This window comes from Condylura cristata, unplaced genomic scaffold (genome assembly GCF_000260355.1).
Source record: "Condylura cristata isolate star-nosed mole 26May11 unplaced genomic scaffold, ConCri1.0 scaffold00006, whole genome shotgun sequence".
Lineage (NCBI taxonomy): Eukaryota > Metazoa > Chordata > Mammalia > Eulipotyphla > Talpidae > Condylura > Condylura cristata.
This window is the reverse complement of record NW_004567107.1, coordinates 63,981,860-64,006,353: the sequence shown is the minus strand read 5'-3', so window position 1 is coordinate 64,006,353 and position 24,494 is coordinate 63,981,860. Positions and strand designations below refer to the sequence as shown.

The window sequence follows — 24,494 nt, the reverse complement described above, 5'->3', positions numbered from 1 at the left end:
GTATATAGTACTAAACTTTATGTGTAATATTCTTTCTTATGCATATATGTACCTATGAGAGTTCAATTTATAAACTGGTCACAGTAAGACATTAACAAGATTTTAATAACACTATCTGCCAATAAAATAGAACAATAATTATATTGTAATAAATCTGAATGTGGTCATTCTCTCTCTCAAAGTATCTTACTTGAGAATATTTGGACAGTGGCTGACCTCAAGTATCTGAAACCACAGCAAACAAAACCACAAACATGGTGGTGAGAAGGATTGATGAGCAACTACTGTATCTAGAAACATAAAAGTTGGCTGCAGGTTACAGGCTTCATGGAGGTTTAATAAGTTTCTTACTTTATTGTGATAAAGGATTAAATCCATGAAGAACTAACAATTATGAATGTGCCACGCAACCAGGCATTGCCACTGGTAAAGCAAAAACTATAGAGAACAAAACTATCAGGCAGAAACATTAAGGCAGATCTAGTTATGTCAAGAGCAACATATGAAAGCAAAATATGCCTTTTAAAGAACTTCACAAACACTTGGGTAAATATTAGACCACAAAGAAAATACCAATAAATTTCCAAAACTCCAGAAACAAGTCAGTAGCCAAAAGACCAAAAACAATAAATATAAAAATTGTGCTCTCCCTGGTGGCACAGTGGGTTAAAGCAATGCACTAAGAAGCTAAAGCCACTTCCGCATGAGTTCGATCCCTGCCTGCCCCGGAGGTGATCCATATGGTGCGGCAGACCTCTCCTGACCTGCCCGCTGTTCCCCTCAGCAGTGTACTTCATCTATCTGCCTGTTCTGCTCCCCGCTCTGTGTGTGGTAAATCCTCTCACCATCCCTGCACCTCTGGCTTGTACCCCAGTTCTGTATACATAAATAAATCTTTAAAAAAAATAAAAATAAAAATTACATCAGAAAACAAAAAAGTTCTACTATCAGAATTCTAAATTGCATCTTAATGAACTCAGGGCCAATGAGAGAATCAAAAAAAAAATTGCTGAAGATAATGACAATGAAAATACTTTTGGGAACCTGTAACAGGCAGCTAAAGAAACACTCAAGAGGAAAATTAATAGCAGGATTATAAGAGGAAAATACAAAGCATATCGACTTAATATCAAAATAACCACCTAAAGAAAATATATGAATGGAAACAGCAAAAATATCAGAAACAGGAAACAATAAAAAATCAGAAGATAATAAATAAGCCCAAATACTGGTTCTTCAGGAAATAGATAAATCATCCCAATAACTTATTTAAAATTTTTAAAGGAGAAAGGGGAAATAAGTGCACAAAATAGAGGAAATTAAAACATTTCTTTGTTCACCTCTTTGCAAATACATTTGGAAACCTGGATAAAATGGAAGACAGTCTATGAAAATATTATCAAATCTGACCCTAGCAGACAGAAATCTTAACCAGAACCACACTTCTAGAGGAAACAGAAAAAGTTATCAAACAGTTCTAGCTACCGCAAAGAAAGTTAACTCCAATGAGATTTTAATGGTTCCAAAAGCTGGGAATGAGTTTTTTTTTTTTTTTTTTAACCAAACGTGTATGTTATTCATGCTAAAAGAGAAAACTACAAAAAAAAAAATCTCAGATAGGAACACAGTTAAAAAATTTCCCAAAATAAAAAGGGCAAACCAAATTTAGTAATAAATTATAGGAATATGCTGTGTCCACATGGGATTTACTCCATGAATACAGGATAATTCAACAGTAGGAAGTCTGTTGATATAATTCACCATATTTTAATAATTTCAGTAGAAAAATCATATGACCAGCTCCTTAACATGTTTAAGAACAACAACAACAACAAAAAGTCTCTCTCAAAACCATTCAGAGCATGTTGACTAGTGAGTAAGCTACAGAATTCCCAATAAGCACAGGAAAAAGTAAAACAAAAGAAAATTTAAGACTTATTTATTTACTCATACAGAACTGGGGCACAAGCCAGAGGTGCAGGGGTGATGAGAGGCTTCACCAGAGACAGAGTGGGGAGCAGAACTGGCAGATGGACAAAGTTCACTGCTGAGGTGGGCAGCGAGAGGGTCAGAAGAGGTCTGCCGCACCACGTGGATCACCTCTGGGGCCTGGGATCGAACTCATGCGGAAGCAGCTGCAGCCAGCCTGCAGTGCTGCATGCTAACCTGTTGCGCCATCAGAAAAGGCCCAAAAAAGTCAAATATTATCATAATTGTTTAACAGTGTTGTTTAACAACAGATGAAAGTATAAAATGTCAGAAGATACTGTCCTGGGCAAATCCAAAATGAGAATGTTCTAAACTAAACATCATTCACATATACAATGACCCAGTAAGAAATATAATGCATACACACCATATATTTCAATAGGAAAGAAGTAGAAATACAGTTCAAGATAAAAATGGAGAACTAAAGTTGTATTGAGGGAAACAAAACTTACGCAACTGGAAAAATATATGATAATCTTGGATGGAACATACATTAAAGTCAATTCTCCCTAAGTTTCTATATAAATTTGGCATACTGGGGCCCTCCCTGGTGGCACAGCGGGTTAAAGCACTGCACTAAGAATCTTAAGCCACTTCCACATGAGTTCAATCCCCCCCTCCCCACTTGCCCCTGAGGAGATCCACATGGTGAGGCAGACCTCTCCTGACCCACCCACTGCTCCCCTCAGCAGTATACTTCGTTGATCTGCCTGTTCTGCTCCCCACTCTGTCTCTGGTGAATTCTCTTACCCTCCACATCTCTGGCCTATACCCCAGTTCTGTATAAATAAATAAATCTAAAAAAAAAAAATTGGCATACTGTAAATGAAAACTGGAATCTTCTATTTTAGTATTAATAGACAAGCTGATTCTAAAGGGCATATGAAAATAACTAGCAAAACCACCAAGAAAACTGCAAAGAAAATAACAGAGACTAGCCCATCACATATTAAAATAAGTTATAACAGGGCCCTCCATGGTTGCACAGCAGGTTAAAGCACAACACTAACAATCTAAAGCCACTTCAGCATGAGTTTGATTCCCACCCAGGAGGTGACGCACATGGTGCAGCATACTTCTCCTGACCTGCCCGCTTTTCCCCTCAGCAGTGTACTTCATCAGTTGGCCTGTTCTGCTGCCCACTCTGTCTCTGGTGAATCCTCTCATCGCCCCTGTACCTCTCGCCTGTACCCCAGCTCTGTATGCATAAATAAATAAATCTTTAAAAAAAAAATAAGTTATGACCCTCCCTGGTGGTGCAGCAGGTTAAAGCACAGCACTAAGAAGCAAAAGCCACTTCCGCATGAGTTCGATCCCTGCCTGCTCCAGAGGTGACCACATGGCATGGCAGACCTCTCCTGACCCACCCGGTGCTCCCCTAAGTAGTGTACCTCGTCAATTTGCCTGTTCTGCTCCCTGCTCTGTCTCTGGTGAATCCTCTCACCCTCCGAATCTCTGGCTTGTACCCCAGTTCTGTATGAATAAATCTTAAAAAAAAAAAGTTATAACAAATAGCACTGTACTGTACCAGCATATAATCAGATCAATGAAATCCCTAAAAATACCCCAACTATGAAGAATTGATCTACAATAGAGACCCAATGAAAATCTATGAAGACACAGGACCTGAGTAGCCACCCAAAAAAAAAATAAGATGGGATACTCACCTCATATTCCATATCAAAATAAAGTCTACATGGATCAAAGGTATAACATTATACAGCTATCCAAATATAACAATCCATTTTCACTTTATACAGAAAGCTAACGAATAAAAATAGTGTACATTTCTTAAACTTAAAATTCAATAAAAGGTCTGCCTTATGAAAAACTTATTAAATGAGGGTTTTTTAAGTCATATGCAAGTATTCTCACTAACTGAACTATTCTTGAAAATAAGGTTTTAGTTATTAATCAAATGGCAACTGTGATTCAATACAAAGTCATTTCACAGTCTTCATAAAAACATTGCAGCTGACTATCAACTCACTAAAACTTAAAAGGCAACAAAGATAATACATTATTATCAAGGCAAATTACTACCCAATCTGATTTCATAATAACTGCAGTTATGAACTCCAGCTACATAGACAGCTGATGCTAAGCAGTCAAAAGGAAAAAGATAAATATAGGATGGTTTCATTTATATGTGGAATATATACCAAAGGGTCAGACAAATAAACTTTGAAAGCTGACGATAAGATATGAGGCATCCTGGGCCTCCCTGGTGACACATGGGTTAGTTAGCGTTATCAATCTATTGCCAGCCACTGCAGCATGAATTTGATTCCCAGCAAGGGAGCAGACTCACATGGTGCAGACCTCTCCTGTCTCACTCCCTGTTCCTTCAGCAGTGTATTTCTGGTAGATCTGCCTGCTCTGCTCCCCACTTAGTCTCTGGTAAATCTTTACTCTTACCCCCACATATTTCTTGCCTACACTCAGTTCTTGTATGCATAAGTAAAATAAATCCTTTAAAAAAAAAAAAAAAAGGAAAGAGGGAGGGAAAGCAAGGCAAAAATAAAGAGTGGTAGATATTGACTTGACTAGGACCCCATATCCACTCCCCCAACTACAAACCTGGAACACCTGGACCAAGGAAAGAAAAGGAGAAAAAAACCTGAAAACAACTGGGAAAAGCTGAGACAGCTAAAAACCCCACAGAGAGAAACAAAGGTCAACAAGTTAACATGCATAGAGGGGAGCGGGATTACTAGAGATCCATGGGGATGAGACCTATGGGAAGGATAAGACTCACTCAGCCTTCTTGCCACTGCTGGGGGCAAGGAAGAGGCCTGACCACAACCTGTAAGAACACCGGGTCCCCTGACACAGCTGGAGGCAGGAGTGCTGGGGTCCCCTGACATAGCTGGAGGCAAGACAGCAGCACTCCCACCTTGAGCAGTGATTCTCTGATAGTGGAAGCCAGACAGGGAGTGGCAGCTAGCCAACAATGCCTGGCACTAGCCTTGGCGAGGGCTCCCCTCTGCTGCTGAAATAGGCAGGACTCTGGTGTGAACAGGGTGCCAGGACCTTAGGGACTGGGTTGGGTATGACAGCCTGTGCTCAGCTCCCAGCTATTAATTGGAAAAGCAACAGGGCATAGCCATGGGTGCTGAAACAAGACAGAACTCTGCTGTGAATAGGGAGCCTTGTGCTTTTGCTCCCCAGGACCTTAGGTGCCAGGCAAGGAATGACGGCTCCCAGCCATTAGCTGGAAGAGTGGCAAGGCATGGCCGCTGGCACTAAAACAGGCAAGACTGCCCTGAATGGGGCAGAGAAACCCTACAGTAACAATCAGCACATGGCACCTGTTCATAACAGAAGTTGGGCAGTGGCAGAGTTACCACTACTACTAGTGCACAGTACCTCATCCAAATTGGAAATCAGGCTAGAGGTGAGGCCACTGTCAGCAGGAGCACAAAGCCCCCCTAATGAAATCAGGCAACAGAGGGACCACCACCACCACCAAGAATGTGCATCCCCCAATCACAATCCCAAGCTAGGAATCTCACCAACCCAGCTTAGAAAGGAAACACAGAAGGAGGGAATCACCAGACATGGCACTCAAAGTCACCACCATACTTACAATGCCATCACCCTTGTGGAGGTTTGGCACATTAGTCCTTAACCTGGTCTGAATACCAGTCCTCAGCCACCCCAGAAGGAGCACCCAGAAAAATGCTGATAATTCTAGTAACAGAGTGTTTCAACACATAGAAAGCATTAGGAAACAAATGACAAGGAGAAGAAAAAACACAAATACCCAAGCAAGCCCACAGGGGAAAATTTCACCACAAAAAGATCAATAACCAGAATGAACAAAGATATAAAGAATTCTGGGAGAAGCAGTGAAAACAGAATAGATGAAATGGAAGAACAAATCAGCACCCTCAAAGACACAGAAATAAAGAGAATCAAAACAAAAAAGGAAAGAGAAGTAAAAAGGAAAAGGAATGAAGAAACTCCGAGAGCTCTCTGACACCATGAGGAAAGAAGATATCAGTGATAGGTCTCCTGGAAGGTGAGAAGAAAGGCCAAGGAATTGAGAAAATATTCACAGAGATAATTGAAGAGAAATTTTTAAGTATGAAGGAGATGAAAATAGAAATATAAGAAGCAAGAACGCCAAACTACCATGATGAAAGGAGAAATACAGCAAGACACATAAACAGTAAAGCTCCCAAGAATCCAAGACAAAGAGTAAGTAACTGACAAGAAGGAAGAAATAAATAACCTATAAAGGAAAACCAATCAGGTTAACGTCAGACTTTTCTGAAGAAACACTATGGGCAAGAAGAGTGGAGTGACATATTCAACAAATTCCAAGACATCAAATGCCAACCAAAAATAATTTATCCTGCAAAGCTCTCCTTCCTCTATGAAGAAAGAATAATAGACATTCTCAGACAAACAGAAACTCCACAGTTTTGTCACACGACTAAACCCCCACTCCAAAAATTACTACAAGAAGTCCTGAAGCTGGGGACCATCCCTGTTGGTGCAACAGGTTAAAGCACAGCACTATGAAGCTATTGCAGCCACTGAAGCACAAATTCAATCCCCAGCCATGGAGGTGACCCACATGGTGTGGCAGACCTCTTCTGACCTGCCAGATGCTCCCCTCAACAGTGCACTTTGTCAATCTGTCTGTTCAGTTCCCCACTGTTTCTCTGGTGAGTCCTCTCATCCCCCACACCTTTGGCCCATACCCCAGTTCTGTAGGCATAAATAAACCTTTTTTTTAAAAAAAAAAAAGTCCTCAAGCCAAAGCCAAAGAGGGATAAACAAGAACAGATCAAAACAAGGAATAAAAGCCCAAAAAGACAGACAAAATGGCAAATATAGGTGCCAATATATCAATGTTAACTCTAAATGTAAATGGTTTAAACTCAATATTAAAAAGACAGAGTTGTAGGCTGGATTAAACAATAGAACCCAACCTCCTGCTGTCTCCAGGAAACACATCTAACTACAAAAGATAAAAATAGAAAGGAAAGAAAAGCAGAATCATCCAGGATTCTTCTGTAAAACAAAAGGCCTACCATAAATGATTTCTGGCAATATTTTCAGATTAAGGGTACAAATAGTCTTTTATAAGTATGGACTTCTATGGTGTTTATGGCCTTACAGATATAAGAAATATTTACACTGTTGGTTATAAGAGCACAAACACATGTTATCTCTTGTTAGGGTTATGACTCACTCTAAGTAAACAGAGTCCACACCCATTCCTTTTTTAAGGGGAAAATGCTATTTGACACTAAACACTACTTAAATCTATAAGGAGTTAATACTAACCAGCTGATTTTAAAGTACAAAGAAGCAAAGTATCATACCAAAGTTTATCAACCACAAATTTAATTTTTCTGTTCTTCCAAAAGTTCTCATATTCAATGGATTACATCATTCTGACTACTCTGGTCATGTGAAATTTTAATAATTTTCCCCATAGAAACAATGAAGTAACAGAGATTTGCTCACCAAACTTGGGAACCTACACTCTCAAGGGAACACTGTGCTACAGTACCAAGGACCAAATAAAAAGATGCTAACTTCTCAGAATGTCCAGTATATTTTTTTTTTAAAGATTTATTTATTTATTTGTGCATACAGAACTGGGGTACAGGCCAGAGGCTCAGGGGCGGTGAGAGGCTTCACCAGAGACAGAGTGGGGAGCAGAACAGGCAGATAGACGAAGTGCACTGCTGAGGGGAGCAGCGGGCGGGTCAGGAGAGGTCTGGCTCGCCATGTGGTCGCCTCCGGGGCAGGCAGGAATCGAACTCATGCGGAAGTGGCTTCAGATTCTCAGTGCTGTGCTTTAACCCGCTGCGCCACCAGGGAGGGCCCCAATGTCCAGTATATTTAAGAGGAGACATTAAGTGCAATAAGGGATGTTACAAATTTTACAAATAATTAACTTTTATGCTAAATTAAACACCAAGAGATGCCTTTATTTACAGTTCTATCAAATGTTAAAGACCTAGATTACTCTGATTTTATGCAAACTATTTTAATAGAGAAAGTGAAAACAAATAAAGATCAGTAGTTTACAGTTTTATGTAGGATTTGTTTATCACCTGTCTTCTCCACTTGGCAGTAAGCATTCTACGGACAAGAACCACTTCTGTTTTTGTCCAGCACTGCACCAAGCACAGAGTGCCTGTAAGTAGTATAAGTAACTGCTGAGTGAAATACTGCCCAACTTACAAGTTATTAGATGAGATCACTATAATATTGATACCAAAATTTGTCAGGGATAGAGAAAAATAACAAAGATGTATACATTTATATGTATATTTATATATACACAACCAAATTCTAATTAAAGCAGTAGTTGAATTAAACAATGGTTGTAGGCAATTTTCCAGGAAAAAATTGTTCTCTTCAATATAAAACTTCAAAAGGAAAGAAAAAGGTGGAATGGAGGATATCTATAGAATCAAAAACAAATTAGAAACACATTTTAAGGGATCACAAAGTATAAATCTCACTTGGAGCCCAACTAAATAAACCAGGGCGGGGGGTGGAGGGGAAGACAGGAAAATATGAACAATAAACTGAATATTGATATATGAAAAAAGTTGATTTTTTAAGGGAGGATAATGATATTGTAGGGTTATTTTAAGTTCCTAGATAACACAAACATATATTTACAGATGAAATGATATAATAGGGGGGCCCTCCCTGGTGGCGCAGCGGGTTAAAGCACTGCACTGAGAGACTAAAGCCACTTCCGCATGAGTTCGATTCCCGCCTGCCCTGGAGGTGACCACATGGCGTGGCAGACCTCTCCTGACCCGCCCGCTGCTCCCCTCAACAGTGTACTTTATAGATCTGCCTGTTCTGCTTCCCGCTCTGTCTCTGGTGAATCCTCTCACCCTGCGCATCTCTGGCCTGTACCCCAGTTCTGTATGAATAAATAAATAAATCTTTAAAAAAAAAAAAAAGAAATGATATAATAGGAATGTGATCCAAAATAATCAGGAAGATGGACTGCATATGAAGTAAGATTGAGTTGGAGAGGAACCTAAATTTATGTTTGCAGCATTCTAAAATAAAAAGACAGGCCTCCCTAGTGGTGCAAGGGGTTAAGTCTTAGTACTATGAACCTATGGCAAGCCACAGCAGCATGAGTTCAATCCCTGCCCGTGTAGCAGACTTCTCCTGTCTCACCCACTGCTCCCCTCAGCAGTGTATTTCAGTCAATGTCCCTGTTCTGCTCCACACTCTGTCTCTGGTGAATCCTCTCACCACCACCCTCACCTCTGGCCTACACTTCAGTTCTTGTACACATATTTTTTTTAATTTAAGTAAAATATAATAGCAATTCTGAACTAGTTTTCCAGAAAATTACAGAGGAAGGGCCTCCCAATTCATTCTCTACTTCAAAATAGACAAAGATATTACAAGACAAGAAAACTATAATATCACTCATGAACACAAAAATTCTTTAAAAAATTTTAACAACTGAAATCCAGCAATATATAAAAAGATAATGTGTCAAGACTAACTGCAATTTTCCCCCCAAGAATGCAAGATTGGTTGAATATTAAAAAAAAAAAAAAAGAGTCCATTACATCAAAGAAAGAAAGAAAACTACATGACTATCTCATTACACTTAAAAAAAGTGTTTTGTACAAAATCCAATAGCAATTCCTGAAAAACTTTTCAGTAAACTTGAGAATATAAGAGAATTTCCTCCCTCAACTTGATAAAGGGCACCTATGGAAAACCAACAGCTAACTTAATACCTATAGTAAAAGACTTTCCCCTTTATTTTTTTAATGATTTTTTTTAAAGATTTATTTATTTATGCATACAGAACTGGTATACAGGCCAGAGATGCATGGGTGGTGAGAGGACTCACCAGAGACAGAGTGGAGAGCAGAACTGGCCGACTGATGAAGTGCACTGCTGAGGGGAGCAGCAGGCAGGTCAGGAGAGGTCTGCCATACCATGTGGTTCTGCACTTCCTGGGGCAGGGATCAAACTCATGCTGAAGTGGCCTTAGCTTCCAGATGCTGTGCTTTAGCCTGCTGCGCCACCAGAGAGGGCCCTTAAAGATTTATTTTTATTTATGCATATAACAATTAAGGTATAGGCCAGAGGTGCAGGGGGGTGAGAAGATTCATCAGAAAGAGTGGGAAGAACAAGCGGATCTACTGAAATACACTGCTGAGAGGAGCAGCGGGCAAGATGGAGAGGTCTGCTGCACCATATGTGGGTTAGTTCCTTGGCCGAGATCAAACTCAAGCTGCAATGGTTGGTGATAGCTTCACAGCACTGAGACTTTAACCCCTGCACCACCAGGGAGGCCCAATTTTCCCCTTTAGTTCAGGAATAAGGAAAGGATGCCCATTTTCATCATTTTTATTCAGTATTGTACTGGAGGTTCTAGCCTGTACAATAAACAAGAAATAAATGTCATGCAGTGGAAAAAAACAAAAACCATCTTTATTTACAGGTTTATAGAAAATCTAGTAGAATCTAAGAAAGTACTAAAGCCAATAGAGTTTAACAAGACTAAAAGGCATAAGACATAACCAATATTTATATATTAGCAAGGAACAATCAGAAATTTAAATTTTAAAATCACCATTTACAAAGGTACCAAAAAGTATGAAAGACTTAGGAATATATCTGAACAAAAACAATGTGAAAACCTGCACACTGAAAATTACAAAACATTGCTGAGAGAAATTTAAGAAGACCATCTTACTCCAGTCAGGCAGCTTTAACAAAAATGCCACACATAGGTAGTTCATAAACATAGAAATGTTTTTCTCAGTTCTGGAAGCTGGGAGGTCTAAGATTAAGGCCTGATTCATTGACACCTGTCTATACCTATAACTTTACAAGGCCACAGATGGGTACAAGTAACCTAGCTTTTTTAAAAGGCACAAAAGCCTCTTTTTTTTAAGGCACAAATGCCCGTCATGAGGGTTCCTTCCTCATACCTAATCACCTCTCAAAGGCCCTACTTACAAATACCATCACACTGGGAATCAAGTTTCAACATATATATTTTACAGGTATACAAATACTCAGTCCATAGCAAAGACCTAAAGAAATAGAAAGGTATACTTTGTTCATAGGTTATAACATTCAATGTTCTAAGTATATCAATTCTCCACAAAAAATACAATCCCAATCCAAATCCTAACAAGCTTTTTGCAGAAATTTTGACAACTCTAAACTTCACACAGAAATGCAAAGGAGATAGATACAAAACAACTTCAGGGAACTGGTTTCAGAAATTATACAGCTACAATTATCAAGACATAATGTGACTGAGTTTGTCATAAAGATAGACCAACAGAACAATAGAAGCCAAAAATAGTTTCACAAACATATTTCAACATTTTCTAAGATGCAAAAGAAACTGAACAGAGAGATGCTAGAACAAATGGATACCTATGTGCAAAATTAAAAAAAATACAAAGCTAAATAAATACCTTCCAACCATACCTCACATCTCAGAGAAATTAATTTGACATAAGAGAAAATCTTTCTGACCTTGGGTTATGTAAAGATGACAGATAAAACAAAAGCACAAACCATAAAATAAAGTGAGGACATCATCAAAATTGAAAAACTTCACTTCAAAAGGAATGTTAAAGAGAATAAATAACTAACCCAAATGAATGGACTAGATTTTAAAACATCTGTTTAAAAATCTAGAAGAAAAACAGAAAACAAAATAAGTGATTAAGAAGTTTAGAGGGCCCTCCCTGGTGGCACAACAGGTTAAAGCATGGCATCTTGAAGTTGTCCACAGCCACTACAGCACAAGTTCAATTCCTGGCCAGGGAGGTGACCCACATAGTCTGGCAGACCTCTCCTGTTCTGTCCACTGCTCCCCACTCCTCATTTGGTGAATCCTCTCACCCCCAAACCTCTGGCCTATACCCCAGTTCTTATATTCATAAATACATAAAATTTAAAAGTTTAGAGCAAGAAAGGATTTGAATTTCAGCTCTACTACTACTATTTTTATATCCCATGAACAATTAACATCTCTGAGCTTTCAGCACCCAAATAGTATCCCAATGGGGATTATAACTACTTCATAGCATTACTATAAAAATTAAGTAAAATAATGTATGTAAGGCGCTTAGAAAAATCCTAACACATGGTATGTTCTCAATAAATGTTAATTATACAGGGCCCTCCCTGGTGGCGCAGCGGGTTAAAGCACTGCACTAAGAAGATTAAGCCACTTCCGCATGAGTTCGATCCCCGCCTGCCCCGGAGGTGACCACATGGTGTGGCAGACCTCTCCTGACCCGCCCGCTGCTCCCCTCAGCAGTGTACCTCGTCGATCTGCCTGTTCTGCTCCCCACTCTGTCTCTGGTGAATCCTCTCACCCTCCGCATCTCTGGCCTGTACCCCAGATCTGTATGAATAAATAAATAAATCTTAAAAAAAAAAAGTTAATTATACAAATTATTTTAATAGTGGCTATTTCCAAGGTTGGATTACTGGCAATTTTTATTTCTTCTTTTATACATTTCTGTAGTCTGCGTTTTTGAAGTAACTATATATTACATATACCAAACAATATTAATTTTTTTTTAAGATTTATTTATTTATTCATACAGAACTTGGGTACAGGCCAGAGATGCGGAAGGTGAGAGGATTCACCAGGGACAGAGTGAGGAGCAGAACAGGCAGATTGACAAAGTACACTGCTGAGGGGAGCAGCAGGCGGGTCAGGAGAGGTCTGCCGCACCATGTGGATCTCCTCCCAGGCAGGCGAGGATCAAACTCATGCAGAAGTGGCTTAAGTTTCTTAGTGCAGTGCTTTAACCCACTGCGCCACCAGGGAGGACCCACAATATCAATTTTTAAATCCTTCAAATGAATACAAACCTAAGTTTTTATGAAATCACTAAAATGATTACACACACAAAATAATCATTTCAAGGAATTTTATATTTTGGTATTCTAACTGTACATAAGAGGGGAATATATTCTAAGAATATAAAGAACTGCAAAATTTTAATTTTATTTTCCTTGAAACATTAATAACAGCATTACTATTTTAAAACCACTTATGTGTATGTACTATATGCCAAATTAATTATTATGTTTACACTGTAAGGTCCAAGATTTTTTATGTGAGAAGGAGGAAAAAGGTAAAATGTTTTAAAAGTTATGGGGAAACCCATAATTCTTAAATGTGAATGGCTAAGTACAAACCAAACGTGATTTTTTAAAAATGTTATTTGTAGGAGCAAGGCCATCAATAAGCATTCCCAGCATCCAACTTCTGATATATCAGTATCATTTCTGCATTCACTGTTAGAGAAATTGTTGCTTTCACATGTGCAAGAAGGAATTCATTAAGCCACCTGTTTTGCTCAAAAGCCAATCTTTCAAATATAGGAAACAAGTTAAAAGGTTTCCAATTTGAAATGGCTCCCACTGGTCAAAGATAAAACGACTTGTGCATCAAGATAACTATTTCAAACACATAGTATAAATCCACAAGTGTGTGATGATATTGAAAGAATAGATCTTCACCAAAAAGTCAAAAACAAACCAAAAAAAAACTAAAAATAACCTGCTATCATTAGAAATGACTATTTTACAGGCCTCCATGGTGGGGTAGGCGTTAAGTCTCACCACTACAGACTAAGTTCTATCCCCAGCCAGGGAGCTACCACACATATGGCACAGCAGACCTCTCCAGTCTTGCCCACCATTCCACTCAGCAGTGTATTTCAATAGATCCACCTATTCTGCTCCCCACTCTGTCTCTGGCAAATCCTCTCACCCCCTGCACCTCTGGCTCACACCCCAGCTTTTTTATGCGAAAGTAAATAAAATTCTTAAAAAAAAGAAAAAATGGCTGTCATACTAAGTCTTCACTTGGAAACTAGCAATTTAAAAAAAGGCACTAATTTTGCCTTTCCAATAGTAATTACATTTCAAAGTATACCTGCTAGAGAAAGTGCTTCTTTACAAAAACAATACTTCATAAACAAATAATGACAGATAGACCATGACACAATTTTATGACTTCTAATTAATAATTTATTCAACAAAGTATCATCAAGGGATAAACTATTTCACTATTAGGTGAAAGTTAATAAGTAACTTTATAATTGAAGGATTAGTCTGACACAGTATGAACCATAACTAGAATCACTGAAGGTGGAGGTGGACAACCATTCTTTATGATGTGATGCAAAAGGAAGTATACAGAACCACCTAAGTGATACTGCTCCCCAAACCTCAAAAAATAAAACTAGTAGTTTATAAGAAATAGATTAGCAAGTAAAAAGACAACACTAAAACTAATCCTAAGTGCATGATATCTATAAGACAAACGGCTGATTTTCTCCAATGTATCACTAAAAAGTGTTAATTATCACATAATACAAGAGACTTCAGAGAAATACAAACCAAATAAATAAGCATGGATCTTATCTGAATCATGAATGGAACAAACCAACTATAAAGTGATATTTTTAAAACAGTAAGAGAAATACTAAAATAGATGGTACAGGATTTTATAAGGATTACTAATAGTCATTAAATGTGATTAACAGCATGGTGGTTGTTTTTAAAAGAATGAATTATCAGGGCCCTCCTTGGTGGCACAATGGGCTGAAGTGCAGCACTGTAAGTTATCAGTAGCCACTGTGGCACAAGTTCGATCCCCAACCAAGGGGGTGACCCACATGATACAGCAGATCTCTCCTGACCCACCTGCTGCTCCCCTCACAGAGTACTTCTTCAATCTGCATGTTCTGCTCCCCACTCTGTCTCTGATGAGTGCTCTTACCCCCTCACATCTCTGGCCTATTCCCCAGTTCTGTATGCATAAGTAAATAAATGTTTAAAAAAAAAGTCTACGATGTGCTTTTTATCACTTCCCCTATTGCTCAAAAAAAAAAAAAAAAAATGATTTAGAGCCTCCCTGATGCCCTAGGGGTTAAGTTTCAGGGCTACACCATGGCCTATGTTTGATCCCAGGCCAGGGAGCTAACCATCAGGGCACAGTAGGCCTCTGCTGTTTCACCCAATTTTCCTTAGCAGTATATTTCAGTAGTTTTGCCTGATCTGCTCCCCACTCTGTCTCTGATGAATCCTTTCACAACCTTCCCAGATACTTTTGGCCTGAACCCCAATTCTTCTACAAAATAAATATAAATCTTAAAAAAAAAAAATCTGAAGACTTTTCCAAACTGGGTAATAGATAGTCTTAATACTATTTTCTTAATATTCTCTGCTGTGTCTTCAACATCCACAATACCTAAAAAACAGAAATTTAAGACATTTTTAAAAAACAATAGGAAGTAGTCTTAATAGTAACTAAGACTAAACAATCACCTGGTATAATAAAGAATCTGGCTAGCCTTTGTCACTGGTTGGTTCCTGGGAAGTATGCGCTAAATTCTTAGTATTTTCCCAGTCACAAAAATGTCTGTTTCTCTACAGTGGGCCCCTCAGTCCACACTTGACAGTTTATGTTAATGAGGCAATTTCCTTTGTGTCCTAAGATAATTTATGCCAAGATGTTTTAGATAAAGACTGACCATATTAAACAGACCAATCACCTGGTTTAAACCATAGCATGTACTTGACCTTCAGGGAAGAGGGCTGAAGTTGAATCATCCTTGTGAGCAATGATTCAATGATTCACGCCTATGTAATGAAAGCCCAATAAAAAAAAAACTCTGGACATTACAACTCAGGTAAGCTTCCACAATTAACAATACTCTGCATATTGTAACACAACAATGGACAGAATGGTGACAAATCCTGATTCCAAAGGAGAGGACACAAGCCTCCCATGAGACCCTCCCAGACTTTACCCTAAACATCTATTGATGAGGCCTTATTTGTATCTTTTTTGCTATCATAAAATTTTACTGTAACTATACTCAACTTTCATGAGTTCTATTATAACAGGGTGGTCCCTAGGAAAAGAAGTTCCAGGTTCCCTGCCCCACCCAGAAGAAGGGTGAAGCTGAGCAGAGAAAACAAGGTATCAGAAGAAGGAAGCAGGATGGAGAGCCAGAAAGAGACCTGAGAAAGCCACATAGAGCAGAGAGACATGAAGTAACCGTGCTTATTTCTTGTCTCTGTGCTGGTTGAAACAGATATGGGTGAGAGACCTGAAGGGAGGTTGTTGACTATGGCAGCCTTTATCTTAATTTTGATTTTGCTCTTTTCCTTCAAGACTTGTCTGGCCATGTCTGACCCTTTTCTATGGATCCAGACCAGAAGGTGCTTTAGGCTCATGGTGGGGTTTCAGGCCTTGCTTTGGACTAACCCCTTTTGGGTGGACTTTTACCCGCAAGGGAATGGGTACTTCAGGTGTTTGTCTTAGAAATCATATTGTCTTTTCTGTATTGTATACTCATTGTATTAAAGTTCCTTCCTTGTATTAAGGTTTAAAGTTCCTTTCCATTAAAGGTTTTTATGTCTTGTCTTGATGCGGCAGATGGCAGAACCTATTTAGAGCAGGCAGGTTTGGGGATTCAGGAGTACCCCTCTCTTCCTGCTCTGTGACACTATGAGTCATGCTAGCAAATTATCAAACCGGAGGACAGACTGGGAGCCCCCAAACTTGTATCCTGTTTCAGCTGTGTGGCCTGGGAACTCTTAAGCTTGTGGTTGATGTCTGAAGTGAGGACACTCCTCTGAATGACCATACCCTTACTTAACCTATGTAGCTTGGGTAGTTAGTGTCAGAATTGCATTATGAATCTGTAAAAGACATTTTTAAAAAGTGAGGAAATGCTTTAATATGACATTTTAGAATGAAGACTGGATTTAATAACAGTATTGCAGTTATTTTTTAGAAAGTTAAACAATTAAGTATTCCAGTGTAAAATGTATGTAATTTAAAAGTATTCCCCCCCCCAAAAAAATTCAGACAGCAAATGACACTTGCTAAATTTTGTGAATAAGATACCCCCAAGGGAGCATACACAATTACAAATACAACTTTTCAGATTTCATGGTCCATTCACTCAACATTAATTCAATGTGCACCAACTACTATTTGGTAATGTTAAGTAAAAGCAGAATTGTCCACAGAAACAAGATAAAATTCCTCATTAAAGTTATTAATTCAAGGGCCCTCCCCCGTGGCACAACAGGTTAGGACGCAGCATTGCAAGCTAGCTGTGGCCAAATTCAGCCCTGGAGTTGATCCACATGGTGCAGCAGACTTCTGTTTCACCTGCTGCTCCCCTCAGCCATATTCTTTGTTGATCTGCCTGTTCTGCTCCCCACTCTGTCTCTGGTGAATCCTCTCACAGCCCCTGCACCTCTGGCCTGTACCCAGGTTCTGTATGCATAAATAAATAAATCTTTTTTAAAATGGTAATTATAATGGAGAGATAAACATTACATACAAAAAATTACAGAATATTTGCTGGAAATGCTAGTATAACCTAGCATTAACCTAACATTAACCTAACCTAGCATTAACCTAACCTAACCTAGTATTAACCTAACAGTGGGAAGTATCATGCTCCTAAATGAAGCAAAGGGCAAAATTGTATAGCTTTCAAAACTGTGTTAACGACTTCTGCAGTTTTCAAAGTACTATCACTTACATTACCTTATCTGATTCTCAGATAAGATTAAATGCTATTAAATATAAGCACATATTACTAACCTTGTTTTATAAATTAAAAAATTCCAGACTGAGAGGGTTGGTTTTTCAATGGGAAACCAGAACTTAAGATCTTTCAACTCACCATCCAGAGTGTGTCCATTACAATGCAATCTCTCATGGCATTATTTTGAAAAGATACTATTTTGAAAAGCTTATTATAATAAAGTAAAACCAGGGGCTTGATAAATCTTTAAAAAAAAAGAATTATTTGGAAATACAGTAAACCTTGATGAAAGAAATCAAATTATTTCCAATTCTGAGAAGGCATCAACTACCCTAAAATCCACTGTTTAGTAATTTGTATTTTGGCTGACATTCGACTTTGAATTCCACACATAATCACTTCTAAGATCTCATGTAAAATGTAATAATCTACCAGAAGAAGGAAATGGGAAAATTACTGCACATATCCTACCCCTACATTTGTAGAAATGTTAACAATCCCAAACTACAGTAACATGGTAGGATTAGGCAGGTTCCATTCTATCAATGATGCAAAAAATGAGAAAGAGAATGCAAACTCTGCCTGGGACCAAGACAGGATCATGACATGAGGTGCAGCGTAAAAAAACCAAAGTCATCCTGACCTTGAGCCTCCAATGGGTTATCAAGGTAGGGTGGGAACAGGCCAGTCAATTCCAAACAGACAGAAAAGATAGGGTAGTTGAAGACAGCTGAAGACTGTTTCCTATCCAAATCTTTAGGTTTGTTGCTCCCTTCTAATACTCCATCAACTCTGATAACTAAAAATTTCCAGTTACACTATTCTACATATTATGAGAGACATTGTAAACTGTTGAAAATCTAAGGACAAGGACCTCCCTGGTGGTGCAATGGGTTAAAGCACAGCACTATGAAGCTAAATGCAGCCACTTTAGCACAAGTTTGATCCCTGGCCAGCAAGGTGACCTACATGGTGCTGCAGACCTCTCCTGTACTGTCAACTGCTCCCCTCAACTGCTCCCGCACCTCTGGCCTATACCCCTATCCTTGTATGCATATATAAATAAATATATCTTAAAAAAACAAAAAGAGGCCCTCCCTGGTGGTGCAGCGGGTTAAAGCACAGCACTGAGAAGCTAAAGCCACTTCCCCATGAGTTTGATCCTCGGCTACCCCAGAGGTAACCACATGGTGTGGCAGACCTCTCCTGACCCACCCGCTGCTACCCTCAGCAGTGTACTTTGTCACTCTGCCTGTTCTACCCCCTACTCTATCTCTGGTGAAGCCTCTCACCACCCCTGAGCCTCTGGCCTGTACCCCAGTTCTGTATGCATAAATAAATAAATCTTTAAAAAAAAAAAAGAAAAAGAAAATCTGAGGACGTGCCTTTCACAAATATCAAGGATGTACTGTATTATCACTATACAATTTTTGCAGTATATTTAAAGTCAGATGGATGGTTTATATTTCAATGGGTTCCTTGTCAGAATCAAACAGCTCTTTAGAACAATTTACTAAAGTCAAAATAGTTCCTAGTCATTTTATGAGGAAAAAAATTTTCTTCTGTGGTTTCCTATTTTTAAAGGCATATCTATATGTAAAGACACAACCTATGTATGAGGTACAACTCAAGTTTCTATTAAAACTCCCTGGCCCTGTTATTCTGAAGACAGTAAAAGCAACTCCTGGAAAGCTTACCTTTCTAATCAAGTAAATGCTGAGACTAAATGTCAGACTAAATGCCACATTACAGAGACATATACTATTTACATATCCATACCAACAGTGGGTTATTAAAATAGACTGCCTAGAAGATTTCTTAATTATAATGAAAAAAAAAAAAACCACAAACCTTTGATAAAAGGCTGAAAAATTCAATTCATTAAAATATGAACTTTTCTCACCAAAAGCTATGAAGAGATGAAAAAGAGAAATCAAGAACTAGGAGAAAATATCTACAACCAGGGCCTTCTTGGTGGCCTAGGGATTACGTCTCAGCACTACCACCACAACAACCTGAACTCTATCCCGGATCAGGAAGCTGACCCACATATGGTACAGTAGACGTTTTCTGTCTCACCCACTGCTCCCCTCAGCAGTATATTTCAATAAATCTGCCTGCCCCACTCTATCTCTGCCTCACATACATATACACACATTTCTGGCCTATACCCAGTTCTATGCCAAAAAAAAAAAAGTATCTGCAACCAATAATTATAATAGACACTATATAAAGAACTCTTAATCAGAAAAAGAGAAACAACTCAAAATAAATAAACAATCCATACATACACCTCTAAAAATTAGAACAAGCAGCCAGTGAAATGATGAAAAGATGTTCAAATTCAGTAAATGCTAAAGAAAATAGGTAACATTTCAAATCCAAATTGGGTAGAAAAAAATTTAAAAGTCTGACAATATCAAGTGCTGGAGAGGAAGTAATAGGAACCAAAACACACTCTAGCTCTTGACTCAGTAACCACAAGATTCACAATTACCATGAGAACATCAGTGACTCAAACTGGAAGCATTTTGTAAGCATTAAGCAACTGATAATGACCAAGCCAGAATTCTGAGAAGACAAGTCTAATACAAAGTTTGGCCCTTAATTCTCGGTTCAATCTCATTCATCTATATATATAAGAAAACATCTAGTCCTTCATCCAGTTTATTTTGTAAAGTACGAAATATTCAGGTATCCATTTCCTTCTAGAAAACTGATGACATCTTACGTCACTAAAATTTTAATTAACTATCATTCCAACTACACTACTGCTTCAAGGAGAACAATTAGTTTAAAATGGCATTACTTTAAAACTAGTGCTTTTAATTTAGATTTACCTGACAGGATCAGGAATGTTCACCTATGACCACCTAAAAGGAAAAATTTGGCTAACAGAAAGCAGCAGGAGCAATGAAACTGGACAAATAGGAATTCAAATTCAGACTCTACTTTAAATAGTTGCAACCTTAATAAAATTATTCAATTTCTCTGACCCTCAACACCTGAAAAGCAAGCAGATTACAATCTGCCTACCTAAACAAACTGGAAAGATTATGTTTATATAAAGTACTTAATAATACAAAATACCATTTTCTTTGCAAAACTTGCAATGCTTACCAAACATTTTTTTTTTAAAGATTTATTTATGCATCTAGAACTGGGGTAGAGGCCAGAGGTGCAGGGAGGGTGAGAGGATTCACCAGAGAGAGTGGGGAGCAGAACAAGCGGATCGACAAAGTACACGGCTGACGGGAGCAGTCTGCAAAACAGAAGTATGCTTCGCCTTGTGGGTAACCTCCCTGATCCAGCATTGAACTTCTGCTGATATGGCTGCAGCTAGCTTTGTAGCGCTACACTTTAACCCGCTGAGCCACCAGAGCGCGCCCCAGTCAAACCCTTTTAAAAACCTGAAAATGTAACTTTCAATTCACAGAAAAATTACAAGAAAACTCTGCACTGCAGGTTGAAAGAGTAATACCCTGTTTCTCTAACTTAAAGACTGCTTTCTATAAATTAGATTATGTAAAAGAACAGATTTTCACTTATCTTCATATTAAGCGAGCATTCCCCATACTATAAACTAAAACACTATTGATTCCTAAGTTTCAACACGAAGTATTTTTGATTCTTAGAGAAAGTTTACTTACTACCTTTTGCATTTCTTGAGAAAGAACTGTCTAAAAAAAATTACCAGATTAATAATAAACTGACAGTTTGTTGATTGTTTTTTGTATGTTTTGGTTACTCATACAAAGAACATATACTGACAATCTACATTTGAAAAAAGTCTATGCATTCAACAACATTTTACAGAACAGAAAAATTTATGATACTGGCATCAATACTCTGGACTAATGATTCTATGTATGAAGTATATACACTATATAATGATTATATAATGTGTGTGTGTATGTGTATATATATATATATGTGTGTATACATATATATATATGTGGTATACATATGGGAGGTATATATATACACACACACATATATATAGGGTCCCAAAATTTAAGTCATTGATTGAAATTTTGAACATATTCACCTTTTTATATATAGATAAGTATTGTGAATACTTTCTCAGAGTCAAGATAAAAAGGACTAGAAGGACCCTCCCTGGTAGCGCAGCGGGTTAAAGCACAGCACTGAGAAGCTAAAGCCACTTCCCCATGAGTCTGATCCCTGGCCACCCCAGAGGTAACCACATGGCGTGGCAGACCTCTCCTGACCCACCTGCTGCTCCCCTCAGCAGTGTACTTCATCGATCTGCCTGTTCTGCTCCCTGCTGTCTCTGGTGAAGCCTCTCGCTGCCCCTAAGCCTCTGGCCTGTACCCCAGTTCTGTATGCACAAATAAATAAATCTTTTTAAAAAAAAAAAAAAAAGACTAGAAGATCTCCTACCAGCCTGAGTATTCAGGTGCCTCTTTTTTTTTTCTCCTTTCCCTAATAATAAATAAAGTGCTAGTGGACTTTCCATTCTAGAACCATGGCCCAATTTACCCAAAATCTGCAGAAGGCTCTGGTGGCTGCTTTGACTTACCCCAAGCCTCTACTGGCCACATGGCATTATGCCAAAGTTGAACTGTTTGCTCACCCTTGCTAAGATGCCTACAGCTATTCAGAACCAAGGGGAAAATGAGTGCTAAAACTAGTAGCTTCAAACAACTCATAGTTAAATGAAGCTCTGCAGAATGGTTTGGTTGACCATTGAGGTATGAATGTGGTTTTATGGCCCTGAATTCATAGGCAAGTGTGGCACCATTGACTATAATGTTTAAAGACCAATCTTTAATATCTGATTATATATGATTTATTAGTTGAGTGTTCTTAGGCCATGTTTGATCAGACTATCTGAATAATGTATCAAAAAAAAAGGATTAGAGATAAAGTCAGTTTAAGTGAACTAAGCACCATTGATGACAGTTGTATACACACCTAGTATCTCAAGATACTGGTCCTGTCTTCTTCAAAATCAAAATGAAAAATATAATCTTTTAGATACACAAGTTCAGAAATTCTTTCATTTTCTTCTTTGTTTTCATTTCTAAAATAATATCTTTTCTCCCAAGGAGGCCATAGCAAATTAAGAAACTATTTGTCATAGACTGATAAAGATGCACTGATGAGAAACATTAATTCTGTTTTCTAATTATAAGACTCTTATGAAAAGTAGCACACAATAGGCAACCAATATTGTATAAATAACAATGAAATAGGATGGATTACAAACACAGTTTTAACTTAAAAAATTCTACTTAAAATAACACAAAACATTATAATTCTTTAAACTTTGGACATTTCACTTTCTTTGCTTTAAGGTAATACAGAAACTGCACTGTTTGGGACATTAACTAGAAAGAGGTAGCTATCACCCAAAGTGCCCTTTTTTCCTCACCATCAAACGTGACAAAATTTTAAACTGAAATATCTATCACATCTGTCCATTTTCAAATACTACCTCTAATTAGAACTGAAGAAAAAAAAAAGTACTAGAAAGGTGGGTTTAGAATATATTTAATGTAATAACTTCCAAATCTGGTTTTGCAACATCCCACGGTGTCTAACATCTATCAAAACTTTATTCCAATTTGATTTAAAATGCATGTTTACACTCAGTCATATCTTTAAGAGTCTAGTCTGAAAACAAGTAAAGGTGGCCTATAATACACAAAGGTCAGAGGTGAGTGATTATAGATCAACTACAACTTAATGTTCCACAAAAAAGATTTGGAGCTGTTTCTGAGGCCGAGGTGGACTTAGGTCCCCACCCAAGAAACAAACATAAAAGGAAAGATATATGTACCTTAAGACCAGAAAAGTCGATGATCCCCAAACACCACTCACACCAGGTATGGTCACCTCCCTTTTCCCTGATCTCATCCCCTCATGAAAAATTAAATTTTACCACCGGCCCCCAATTCACCCCCAATTCCCCAATACTTATCTTTACTAAAACCTGGATTCTGCTCCCAAACATCCTCTAATTCCCATCGACTCTCACACCAGCTACATAGATGTCTTGACCTCCCAGTAGGGTTTCAGTAACCTTAACTACACTCAATTTCCCACATCTCATCCGCCCTCCCCGCCCCTTCAACTCAGTTCCACTCACTCCGACCCTACTCCCAGAATTCTCTCCTAGTCGAGCTGTCCGACCCCTTCTACCCATCCCCTCAGTAGCAGTTCCTTCCATTTTGCCCGGCCTCCAGCCACCACTCAGGATCCCTCCCCCATCCGTCACCCAGTACCGGCCCCCTCCCCCAACTCCGCCCCTCTCCCTTCTTCCCTAAAGGCCCCCTCACCTGAACGCCGATGCCGCCGCCGTCCCAGAAGCCGAAAGGTACTGGCGTTGGCCGGCCTCTCAGGCTTGGTTCCCACAAAGCTCCTGACGGTCCTTAAGGAGAGTGAACACCACCACCACGAACTCTGCCCGCCCCGGGCCAGGCAGTCACCGTAGCCACCGCCAGTACCACAGCCGCCATGTTGAAGTCCTACTTCCCTCCTCCTTCCCCTCGTCGCTCCGCCCTTACGGCGTCTGACGTCAAGGCGCGGCGCTGCACCCGCCCGGGCCAATGGGAGGAGCCGGCGGTGACGTAACTAATCTATCTTCTGTTGAAAAACTCCAGCTGCCTTGACTGCTGCGATTGGAATGATTGAACCTGCTGATCAAAGGGAGGGCGGGATGGAAGGGATCACTAAGCTAGTAAGGAGTAATGACCGGAAAAACTGCTCTGGTGGGAACCCAGAGTTTCTTGAACTGCGATATGACTCACAAAAATTTACCAATGAATCCTGGGATGTCTGACTTCTGGTCCCGGGTGAGTGACCTGGTGGTACACATCCTACCCTGGTGGTGAGTGACCTGGTGGTACACATCCTACCCTGGTGGTGAGTGACCTGGTGGTACACATC

The 24,494-nt window shown here is 39.0% G+C and overlaps 1 protein-coding gene across 2 annotated transcripts in view; it reads right to left on the bottom strand.

Moving 5' to 3' along the window:
- Window positions 1-24,119, bottom strand: part of UBAP1 (ubiquitin associated protein 1) — a 50,170-nt gene extending 26,051 nt beyond the window's left edge. The window contains exon 1 of one of the 2 annotated variants that reach the window (XM_004677729.1): window positions 23,885-24,119. The gene's annotated coding sequence lies outside the window, so the exon portion shown is untranslated. The remainder of the gene's footprint in view (window positions 1-23,884) is intronic. The other variant, XM_004677730.1, reaches the window with a different exon arrangement.
- Window positions 24,120-24,494: the final 375 nt, after the last annotated feature.